The sequence below is a fragment of the Pelodiscus sinensis genome, chromosome 3, assembly GCF_052426305.1.
Source record: "Pelodiscus sinensis isolate ZL-2025 chromosome 3, ASM5242630v1, whole genome shotgun sequence".
Taxonomy (NCBI): Eukaryota; Metazoa; Chordata; order Testudines; family Trionychidae; genus Pelodiscus; species Pelodiscus sinensis.
In genome coordinates, this window is record NC_143054.1 from 86,649,881 (window position 1) to 86,662,153 (window position 12,273).

Genomic DNA, 12,273 nt, shown 5'->3' on the forward strand with positions numbered 1-12,273 from the left:
AATGTTAAGCAGCAGACATATCTTTTAGTAATTTCTTAATGGGATACGGTCATATTGAAAACACACACCATGATACCAAATATTAAAACTGATCAACATGAGACCCACTTAAAAAAAAACCATTTCCTTTCGGTGGGGATGTTGCACAGCTAAGACAATGAAAATGGGTGTAGGTTAGCCACTTTCACTACTATTTTTTTTCCTTTTGGGTTCCCAATGTTGCAAGGGAACATTGCCAAGATTTCTGGCTTTGTCTACACTAGAGACCTTATAGTGGCACAGCTGTAGCAATGCAGCTGTGCCACTATAAGATTTCTTGTGTAGCTGCTCTCTATGCTGATAGGACAGAGCTCTCCCTTTGACATATTTAAACAACCTCAAATGAACAGCAGCAGCTGCATCGGTGGGAAAGTTTCTGACATAAAGCTTATGCCAGCTCAACTTATGTTGCTCACAGGCTTGTGTTTTTATGTTTTACCAACATAAGTAGTAATTGTAAACATGGTGGGCAACTTCAAGCTCGCATGTCGCTCATTCGGATAAAGCCAGTAATGCAGTGTTTCTTAAACTTTTTAAGACCGGGGTACACCAAATAATTTTTTTTTTTTATGAGGCACACCAAGGATTTTTTATAGAGGAAGAAGGGGGGGGGGGGAAATTGGGGGAAGGTTACTGAGCAAAAATAAAGGTCGCCTGCCCCGTTTAAGGGCAGCCATTTTGAACTCTGTTGTTCTCCGCGGCACACCTTCGACTGCCTCACAGCCCACCAGTGTGCCCTGGAACACAGTTTAAGAAACACTGCACTAATGAGTTGCCAGACAAGTTGTTTACCACAGATCCAGCCGCCTGCAATTTCCACAGGCCACGGTTTGCCATTCCCAGCTATTTGGAGCTGTGGGAAGCAATGCAGGCAGCAAGGGCTTGTCCGGTACTACTTTCCATAGTCCTACTGGCTGGGAACACCACACCACAACCAATGGTAACTGCAGGTAGTTGTATCTCCAAGGTAAATAATATGTCTGGTGGCCTGCCAATGATGAGTAGCTGCATGTGGCCCATGGACTACAGGTTGCCCTCCACCACTGTAGAGACTCTTCTAAATGAGGGGAATATTTTTTTTCCAATTACTTGCATATTATGAAGATATCAATAGCTACTATACAGTTAACACTGTTGAAATTTTTACTTAAAGGAGATGTAAAAGCTGTCTCATCCACATATTAATCATATTTAGTCTAAAATATGAAATAATTAATTTCCAAAGAAAACTGAATTTCTATGCATTTTAATGTTATAATTTTTTAAAATATTTTTGCAAAGGAAACAATTTGAAGTGCTTCCTTTTTGAAACATGAATTTCTTTTGGTTCCTGTAACTGAATAATCACAGTGACAATTTCACCCACTCACTCCCTCTTTCAGCCTCATACATACAAGCAATGTACTAGAAATAAGCCAAAAAAGAATTATTCCATGTATTTAGGTTTAAATAACTGAGTTATGCCAGGATTCTACAATAAAACAGACAAATTCTATTAGTTACTGCCATTCTCACACACTATCTACTACAATCCTCCCTGATTTACCAGACATCCTGCACAGACAAGGAAGCAGGGCTGCTCAGCAAGAGCTGTGCATGTGTGTATACGTGCACTATGAAGTAGGGATGTCAATAGTTAACCGGTGGCCTGGCTGGGCTGGAGCGGCCACCCACCCAATTTAAGTGGTTGACCAGTTAAACCTAACTGTTAAACAAGATTTTACATCCTTACTATGAAGGAGAAAGTAGAGCTGTAAAGTATCAGGGAGATGCTGTGAAGATCACTCCCAACGTCCATAGAACACATTACGCTAAAAGTTTTTCCGTTAAAAGCATTTGCGGAAAAGAGCATCTAGATTGGCATGGACGCTTTTGCACAAAAGTGCTTTTTGCGGAAGAGCGTCTGTGCCAATCTAGACACGGTTTTGCGCAAGAAAGCCCCGATAGCCATTTTCGCCATCGGGGCTTTTTTGCGCAAAACAGTTTTTAGCTGTCTACACTGGCCCTCTTGCGCAAATACATTTGTGCAAGAGAGCTTTTCCCCCCCCAAACGGGAGCAGCATAGTATTGCAGAAGAACACTGACAATCTTACGTTAGATCATCAGTGTTCTTGCGCAAATTCAAGCGGCCAGTGTACACAGCTGGCAAGTTTTTCTGCAAAAGCAGCTGCTTTTGCGGAAAAACTTGCCAGTCTAGACGCAGCCTATATGCTTAACATTGACCAGGCAAGGGTGTGCACAAGCAGGGGCACAGTACCCTCACCCCCAACAACAGCAAGAGGCACAGAACTCCTCAGGCCTGGGAGAAGGGTGAGCTCCTAAGCCCCAGAGCTGCAGTAGAAGCTGTCTCCCCCTACCCCCTTCTCCTCATACTGGCAGTGCTCTTAGCTGCAGCACTGAGCAATCAGATCCTTCCCCTCCTCCAGGAGCCTGCATTCTCCAATTCCACCCTATTCTCTGCCTCCACCAATTAGCAGCTGAAATGATACATAGTGGCAACCCTCCTAACCAACAGTAACAGACAGTGAGTAGAACCACAAGGTATGCAGTAGGAAAGGAAGTCATTGGTCCAGGTGTCCTGTGGCAGGGTTGAATACAAGAAGATGGGACACTTTTCTAGCCCTGAGGCTCCAGTGGGGAGCACAGAACATGCCACCCCAAAAGGGGTCACATTTTTATTCCTGTGAATACCCTGCTGAGTGTATATATTTTAAACACACATTTCAATTCTGAAATTTCTACATAAAAATAAATACCAAAATTTAAAAACAAACAGTAACACCAAATACCCATTCAGAAAAATCTTCCCTAAACGTTACAGGAATAAACCAAATATGTTGCAGCCACCAGTTGCAATATGGTATTGCATCTTATTTATTACCCACACAAAACCACGTACACGTCTGCATACAGCAGAATTAGTAAGGCCACACCAAGCCTAAACAAATAATCAAGAAATAGCTACACTGTGAGGAGCTGCTTGTGATGTAAGTATAGATGCTCAGACTCTTCCTAGTGAAAGGAAGGCTGCAGAGATTGAGACAGAGAAGTTGACTGATCGAGTGTATGAGGTGGTGAATAATTAAATGTTCCCTTTTTACATTTTGAGTTGGCGGGCTATACAATAGAGCCAGCTTCACTCTGAAGTAAAGTGAATCTTTTTGTGAGGGAGGGAGGAACAGAAGGAGGGAGGAACTGCATGTGTGTGTGCATACATGTGAAAAAAGATATCTATACAATGAAAGGATCATATCACCACTGTCTTGCACATATTCCTGCATCTGCAACCCCAAGCAGAAATATCTAAATGTACACAGAGGACATCAGAGAGGCACTGTTCAGAGGGAGACTAGTATGCGAAAAACAACAGAGGTGAGGCAGAGGTTACTGAGATCTGACTGACAGTTCTCCCATACCCACCAACTGCTGCTTAGCGTCATAACCCATAAGTAACCAGAAGTAAGCAGCTAATCCTTTCACCAGCTTCCATTAAGTCACATGGCTCAACCTTACCCACACTCTCAGGTTGCTCCATATTGTAAGCTCATTAAAGTGTTATCACATACAAAACCATCTGCAAATTAAACAGCATGAGACTTTTGGGGTACATTTTTGACAGAAAATTGGAAACTAGTCTGTATTGGTTTTTCTCTTCAGAATCCTGGGTTTGTCCAAATCTTTCCAGTTAGTATCAGAGTTCCTGGGGAGCCACAAAACTAGCCAGGTTAAGCTCAGTGTTCAAGGGTAACAAGAACTAGTACTCTGCAGATGGAGGTAGCAGAGCTACAAAATGGCAAATGAAATTTCATGTGGATAAGTGTAAAGTAATGCACATTGGAAAAAATAACCCCAACTATATGTACAGTATGATGGGGGCTAATTTGGCTACGAAAAATCAGGAAAAAGATCTTGGAGTTATCGTGGATAGTTCTCTGAAAACTTCCACACAGTGTGCAGCAGCGGTCAAAAAGGCAAATAGGATGTTAGGAATTATTAAGAAAGGGATAGAAAATAAGACACAGAATAGCTTACTGCCCCTGTATAAAACAATGGTACATGCACATCTTGAATACTGTGTACAGATGTGGTCTCCTCACCTCAAAAAAGATATTTTGGCCTTAGAAAGGGTTCAGAAAAGGGCAACTAAAATGATTAGGGGTTTGGAACGGGTCCCATATAAAGAGGTTAAAGCGGCTGGGACTTTTCAGTTTAGAAAAGAGGAGACTGAGGGGGGATATGATAGAGGTCTATAAAATCATTAGTGGTATGGAGAGGGTGAATAAAGAAAAGTTATTTATTAGTTCCCATAATAGAAGAACTAGAGGACACCAAATGAAGTTAATGGGTAGCAGGTTTAAAACTAATAAAAGAAAGTTCTTCTTCACACAGCGCGTAGTCAACCTGTAGAACTCCTTGCCAGAGGAGGCTGTGAAGGCTAGGACTATAACAGAGTTTAAAGAGAAGCTAGATAATTTCATGGAGGTTAGGTCCATAAAAGGCTATTAGCCAGTGGATAGAAATGGTGTCCCTGGCTTCTGTTTGTCAGAGGCTGGAGAAGGATAACAGGAGACAAATCGCTTGATCATTGTCTTTGGTCCACCCCCTCTGGGGCACCTGATGCTGGCCACTGACGGCAGACACACTACTGGGTTAGATGGACCTTTGGTCTGACCCAGTATGGCCATCCTTATGTTCTTATGCTCATGGGAGTGACTGAGCTTTGGGAAAAGTACTGTTTATTTTACTACAAACCTAAGTAAAGAAGTGCCCCCAGCTCCTCAGCACTCCTATTCCCTATTCACAGGCCATCTCTCATTGTTCCTATATGCCTGATAGGGCTGTGTAAGAAAATACAAAAGACAACGTGCACAAGGCACGTAACTCCCTTGCACAGCTCTATTGTGGACAGCAGGCTAGGCCCTGCAGATTTTTTTTTTTTAAAGGGAGGTGAGAAGAACAGAACGCCTATGGTTTGAGGATTCCTACCACCCGACCCCATCACTAGTCTTTGTAAGATCCCATTCCCTTCACTAGTATTAGGCCAGAAACGGACTTGCCTCCATTTCCCCCATCCCACTTCTTCTTTAAGAAATGTGATTGTGGAGAACCAGGAAGACACGTTGAGCTTTGCCACTCACTTAAAGCCCCAGCTAGCCAGGGATTTCAAGAAGTCACATGCATTGGTAAAATGCTAGTGTAATCTGTTCTGTACCCACAACATACCTGGCAACTGATGGCCCAGAGAATGGAAAAGGGACAGGACAAGGCAGCTACAAGTGTTTATATGACTTTTTTCAATAGGAAAGTAAACCTTGGAATAAATTGGAGCTTCCATTACAGGCAGTCCCCGGGTTACGTACAAGATAGGGACTGTAGGTTTGTTCTTAAGTTGAATCTGTATGTAAGGCTGTGTCCAGACTCAGGGGTTTTTTCGAAAAAAGTAGCTTTTTCGAAAAAACTTCCCCTGCGTCCAGACTCAAGCCGTGTTCTTTCGAAATTAATTCGAAAGAATGCGGCTTTTCTTTCGATGGCGGTAAACCTCAATTTACGAGGAAGAACGCCTTCTTTCGAAAGTTCTCTTTCGAAAGAAGGCGTTCTTCAATGTAAATAGGGCTTCTTCGAAAGAGAGCATCCAGACTCACTGGATGCTTTCTTTCGAAAAAGCAAGCCGCTTTTTCGAAATTTCTCCGTGCAGTCTAGACGCTCTCTTTCGAAAGAGGCTCTTTCGAAAGATGCTTTCGAAAGAGCCTCTTTCGAAAGCCTGCAGTCTAGACATAGCCTAAGTCGGAACTGGCGTCCAGATTCAGCCCCTGCTGAAACTGATCAGCAGCTGATTCCAAGAAGCCTGGGGCAGAGCAACTCTGCCCCGGGCTTCCTGTAGTCAGCGCTGGTCAGTTTCAGCAGCGGCTGACTTGGGGACACCTGGGGCAGAGCAGCTGGGCTGCTGCTGGGTTGCTCCAGTAGCACCGCTCCTTACTCCTTAGCGCTACTGGACCAACCCAGCAGCACCCCAGCTGCTCTGCCCCAGGCGTCCTGATTCAGCCAATGCTGAAACTGACCAGCAGCGGCTGAATCAGGACCTGGGGCAGAGCAGCTGGGGTGCTGCCGGGTTGGTCCAGTAGTGCCCAGAGCGGCGCTGCAGGACCAATCGGCAGCGCCCCAGCTGCTCTGCCCCAGGGTCCACAACAAAAGCCTGGTCTGCTGGGGGGGGGGGGGGGGAGGTGCACACTAGCTGAGCCCCTCCCCCCCAGCAGACCAGGGACACGGGGAGCAGAGCCGCAGCGGCAGTGGGGTGCCGCGCTTCTGAGGCTCTGCTCTGGCAAAGCCTCAGAGGCGAGGGTCACCGCCGCGGCTGCGGCTTCAGTCCCGGTGCCCCTGGTCTGCTGGAGACGGTCTCCAGCAGACTAGGGGCACCGGGAGCAGCTTACAAACGGGGCTTTCTCGCCCCGGAGCTTGCAGGCAGCAATCCGCCACCTCGACCTATGGGGCGAGAAAGCCCCGTTCGTAAGTGCGGATCCGACATAAGTCAGATCCGCGTAAGTCGGGGACTGCCTGTACTATGGAATCCAGGAAGTTCAAGGACCTATGTCAAAAGCTATGCAGATGGAGTAATGATTTTATGGATAAGACTCTTAAAGCAGAAAAAAAAAACCCAAATCTGCACGGTATAAAAAAAATGAAGAGAAAAGTATGAAAAAGATCCTAAAATGTGATGTTTCTCTTGTGGTCATGAAACTGGGTTCAATTTAGCCATAACACACCAAGAAAAAGGAGTCAACCCAAAATACCATTTTTTTTTACAACGATCAGGAATAAAGATAGGAATTTAAGTACTATTCATGTAACAATAAAATCAAAATTAGAATCCACGCTACATTCAGACTTCAGCATCATTCATCAAACAGACTCCATTTTATTTAATTTGCTTTTATGTAAAGTTTATAGGTATTATTATTACTGTTGTCTTACTGGAACAAGACTGTGTAACAAAGAAACTTAATAATCTTTGCACAAATAAAAAAGAAAAAACAGCAGAAAAACTGAAGGAAGATATTACTGAGTTTCTTCTAAAACAACATCATAATTATACCCTCTGATATATAATAAAATGAGTCTCTTTTCAACTATCTTATTTTCTTAATGTCTGCCACAATTCCCTAAAATACCTAGCTAACGTATACAACATTTTTATGACAAAAGTATTACCCAAACTCATAAGTGATATAGACACATAAATTGGAATTCAGTATCGCCTGCGTTATGCCTTAATAAATCTTACTATACTGTATATGTCAAAAGAGTAAAATCAGCTACTAGATGGGGGGGATGTATTTTATATGTGCTAGTTATTACTAAATGTGTTTTATTTCTGCATTAATTTATGTTCAGTCCTGAACAGATAAGATAAAAGTTAAGGGAATGGCCTCAATCAAAAAAAAAAAAAAGCCCACCCAAAAATTCTCATCATGATCATTAATTTTTGTACTCTTACATACTCAATTTCTCCTGGACAACATAAGAAAATATTATTTTTATATTGATCGTGTCCCTTTATTTTAGAAAAACCAAAATACTGCTTAAAAATACCTAACGGGTACCATCAGGGTCACTTTCTGAGTTGGAATATTACACGAATTTTAAACTATGGCTGGGGATGGAGCAGCTGAAATTCTTTCAGCTCACTTTCTGCAGAGAAAGAATTACAAGAAGGAAAACAAGGGCCAAATTCTGATTTCAGTGATACCAACCTAAAATTGTTTCCAACACTGTACACATTCTGCTTGCCCTCCTCAGCACCAAACACAAAATCTGAATTTTTGGCACATACTATCTACCCGAGTCCTTTTAAAAAGGCCTTCAATTCTTTACGTGCTAAATCTATGTTCAGGTTTCTGTGTTTTTCCTGCTATGTCCAATAACCATAACATCTAAAGCAAGGCAGGGAACTGCATCACACATCTTCCTTACACTATTTTCGGTGTTTGTCAGCGCATTTTTAACAAGGAAAAGAGAAGCAAAAACTTGGGACTTGGTTACGGAAAGACTCATCTACCACCATAGTATTTTATTTTAAAACTTATTAGATGTATATTTACATATTCATCTAATAAACTGCATTTTTATATCTATAGCTATACGGGGTGCTTTGATACTAACTGGTTAGTAGAAAAATCCTAAAACGTGACTGAACTTGAATTGCCAATTCAGATGTAAAGTAAAAACTATTTGTTTAAGAGATCTCATTTATGCGTAAGAGTGTCACTATTTATCACAGCTTCCTCACCAGCAACCACCTAACTCATTTGCCCAGCTTTAGTATGAGCAAATATTGTGTGGCATGTTCATCTACAATGCTGCTAAAATCAGTGGGCTTTCCTGGTATCAAAGGCTTTCAAGTCAGGCATTTTATCCAGATTATAATTAGGAAATCCTGATCACAGAAGAAAATCCAGATATCAAAAAATAGCCAAAACCCCACACTTTAAACTACCTCTCAGAGCCAAAAATGTACTTATTACAGAAATAAAAATATTCTTAGCAATTAAAAGATATGCTGTAAAGAAGTCAGTCATTCCTATCCTATGAGCTTGCTAAAAAAACACCCTTAAGTTTAAAGTGTACAGAAATTCTGTACTCAACTTCACATCATCAGTTTTTAGAATGATTCTCCAAACATGCTTCTTGAAACTCTTAGCTTATTAGAGCTCTGTGACACAGCCACAAGTGATTTAAAAACAGCCAAATCATGACTCACACAGTCTCAGTAATACATCATCACATCTGGTTCATGAGGGGGTGGGAGGGAGCCTGTACAAGTCTCCTCTAAACAGTTGCTGAGAATGAGAATGTGAGCTAGGGGAGGTTAATCAAAATTTCAGAACTGGGGCCCTGTTGAGAAGGCTTAGTGCTGCAGCCACAAGCCACGTGTGTTCCCTTGATTCCATCCATCTGACAATCATGACTGGACTGGGAAGCCTTGATATTGAGGGAACAATCCACTGCAAAGCAGCTGAAGGACCTTAGCTGGACATAGGGTTGCCAAATGGTTTCAACAAAAATACCGGACACACTTGACATTACATCACAATCTACATTACATCTTATTTAGAAAATACTGGACATTTATATTTTCTCAATTTGTTTCCTGAACAGAAAGCTCAAATACTGGACTGTCCGGTTCAAAACCAGACACCTGGCAACCCTAGCTGGACAAGAAAATGGACAGTCCAACCAAAAAAAGACCGCTACTGATCTATCATTTGCTGAAAGTAAAAATGCATTTGCAGGATTCAACAAAAAGCAGCAAATGGTAGAACCATTTTGGTAATTTGTATATGTACCTCATTGCACATCTTTTGGAATCTCTCTGTAAATTTCAAACTCAAGAAGCCAAGATTTTAACATGCCAAAAGTTCACATTTTAGCATGCCAAAACCATAAAAGGATACGTTAGTTATAATTACTGCAGAAAATAAACCTATATTCATCTAAACAAGCATTTCCCAAAAATATAAACAGGGGTATGATAAATAAGTGTGTATCTATCTATATATAATATATATAAAAATAAAAACAGGAGTCCAGACACAGGAGGAAAAAACTAAGATATGTAAAGACTTTTGTACCAGGATACTTTGTAAACATTAAGGACTATATAGTTAAGAGACAAGATAAAAGATATAGTGATTAATATTTGGAATAAAAGGAGTTAAATGGGCAAAAATAGCCACATAAAAAGCTGGCAGCTCCACACGGGCCCCAATCATCCAACAAAACAAGACACAGCATGTTTCAGTGAATTTGAACAAACTAAACCTTTTAAAAAGGAACAATCAACTATAAAAAGCAAACCTGACAATATTTTGTGTCCTGCAAACCAAAGTCTCAGAGGGATGGGACCAAACAGATGCTGCAAAGAGAATTTTTGATGAAACAAAAAAATTCAGAGACATATCTTAAGTATACGCAGAATTCCCAGGATTCAACATGAGAAAGCTGACTTTCCAAAAGTTGCTCACAGACACATTCCAGGGAGCAGGGAATACATCAGTCAAATCTGCTCCTTGAGGGTATTTTAAAGCAACACATACAATATTACAGTAAGGATGCATCTACACTGCACCGTTATTCCTGGAATAACAGCTGTTATTCCAGAAAACCAGTACTAGCGTCTACACTGCAATTGCATTATTTCAGCAGAAAGTCAAAATCACTGAGGGTTTTTTCCAACAGTGGTAAACCTCACTGCACAAGAAATAAGCCTTTTTCTAAAAAAGCTTTTTCCGAAGAGGGTGTATGTAGATGCTCCCCTGCTACTGTGTCGAAATAGCTCTTCACCAGGGCCATTCTAAAGTTATTCCTCTCTAGTGCCTCCTGGGGCTCTAAGTTGAGATAGCATGTCCACATTAGGGGAGCCTGCCTCAGACTAATTTTGAGGCTTCCCTGTAGTGTAGAGGCTGCTCTATTTCAAAATAAGCTTTTCCGGAAGATATCTTCCAGAAAAGCTTATTCTGAAAGAAGCTTGCAGTGCAGATGTATTCTAACTGCCTACCTAGATTAGTGGCAATACTCAAAAACTTTTTCAAAGTTCAGTATGGATAAACAATGGCGATATATCTCAACCTCTGAAGGCTCCCCAGCAAGATCCGACTAAAAGTAAAACCCATCAGGTTAGCTGCAGGGGTTTTGATTCTCCGGCTTGTGGCTTGTAAGGGAATACACTAGCTGGTCACTAGACACTTTGCTCACCTGCAGGAATGGCGGCTCCCAGCTTCCAGTGGCCATGATACACCGTTCCTGGTCAATGGCGCAGACAGAGACACCGCTTCCCGCAGCTCCCATTGGCCAGGAATGGTATACCATAGCCACTGGGAGCTGCCTGTGGATGCTCAGGTAAACAAAGCGTCTTGTGGTCAGCTAGCAGTTTGCCTTTACAAGCCACCACTCAGAGTTTGCTCTAACGTAGGATGAAGTTAAGCTTCCATGAGTGTTGTACCAAATAAAAGCAAGCAGGATCTTATGAGGGGGATAAGGCAAAAAGCCACATTTATTGTAAAGATAATAATAAAAATAAAGAAAAGATAGAAGCAAACAACGTTGTTTAACTACTTATTCCTAACACTACTTAACCCTTATACACTTATATATATATATAAACCATTCATTCATACATCCATTCATTCAAGTTCTGTGTATAGTTACCAGCCTGGAAGTTGCTTGTGACAGGATACTGGCCAGGTACTCTGTACACAAGTGATGGTAGTGGGGAGCGAAGTCCTGATCAGATGCGCATCTGAAGCTCCTGGTAGGCTGGCAGCAGAACCTTGGACTCTGATTCCATAGTTTTTTAGTCCAGTTCTTATAGGAATTTCTTCCTATGCCAGTCTATGGAAATTGCTGTATCATGCTGATGTCTCCAGGGTGGCTGCCAGGTGCTCATCAGTGATCTCATCGGGTGGACCTCCAGTTTCTCCACTTGACACCTTTTGGTTGCACTGGCACCTGACGCCTTCTTCAGCCCTTTGTTGCTGTATTGTCAGGCTGGCACCTCTCAGAACCATTCACTCATCATCCAAGCACTCTCTCATACATTCATACAGTATTTTGTATAATAATAAAAGTTGTAGTTACAGAAAGTTTCTGGGTGGTATTGCTTAAAACATTCTCTGAGTGCTGAATAAAGTTACAATGTTTTAAAGAGAACAGGCCTCAATTAAGTAACAATGCCCTTAAGTCAATTACAGGGCTTGGCTCCCATAGCAGAGTTAGTGGCTTGACAATGCATTGTTACAATGTATCTCTGCAATGTCAATTTCAAGCAGCCCCTTGCACAAGCTTGAGTATGCCCTGGAGCGCAGAAGGGGGGGGGGGCTGTTTCTGGCTACATAGGATTATATTCTTAACAGTTAGGATTATATTTTTAACAGTTCTAAGTTACATGACCTAATATATTATATTCTAAAGGGACAATAATAATAATAAATCTAAACATTTAACAATCTTAACAAATAATAATAATAAGAAGAAGAAGAATTAATAATAAATCTAAACACTAAGTTGTGGGGAACAAATTATGGGGATCACTTCCATTTGGAGGAATCATTTTCAATACATTAATATGTTATCCCTACATGAGGAGAGCCCTCAAGCAAGTATCCCACTCTTTCTAGGCTCTAGGACAAAAGATTCTGCACTTGTCTTTTCTATGGGACTCCTCTAAACACTTCAGACAGC

General features: G+C 41.6%; 1 protein-coding gene across 9 annotated transcripts in view; it reads right to left on the reverse strand.

The window, feature by feature from the left end:
• The window catches only part of CEP85L (centrosomal protein 85L), a 234,914-nt gene that overhangs the window by 95,362 nt on the left and 127,279 nt on the right, over nt 1-12,273 (reverse strand). The gene's annotated exons all lie outside the window — the stretch shown is intronic.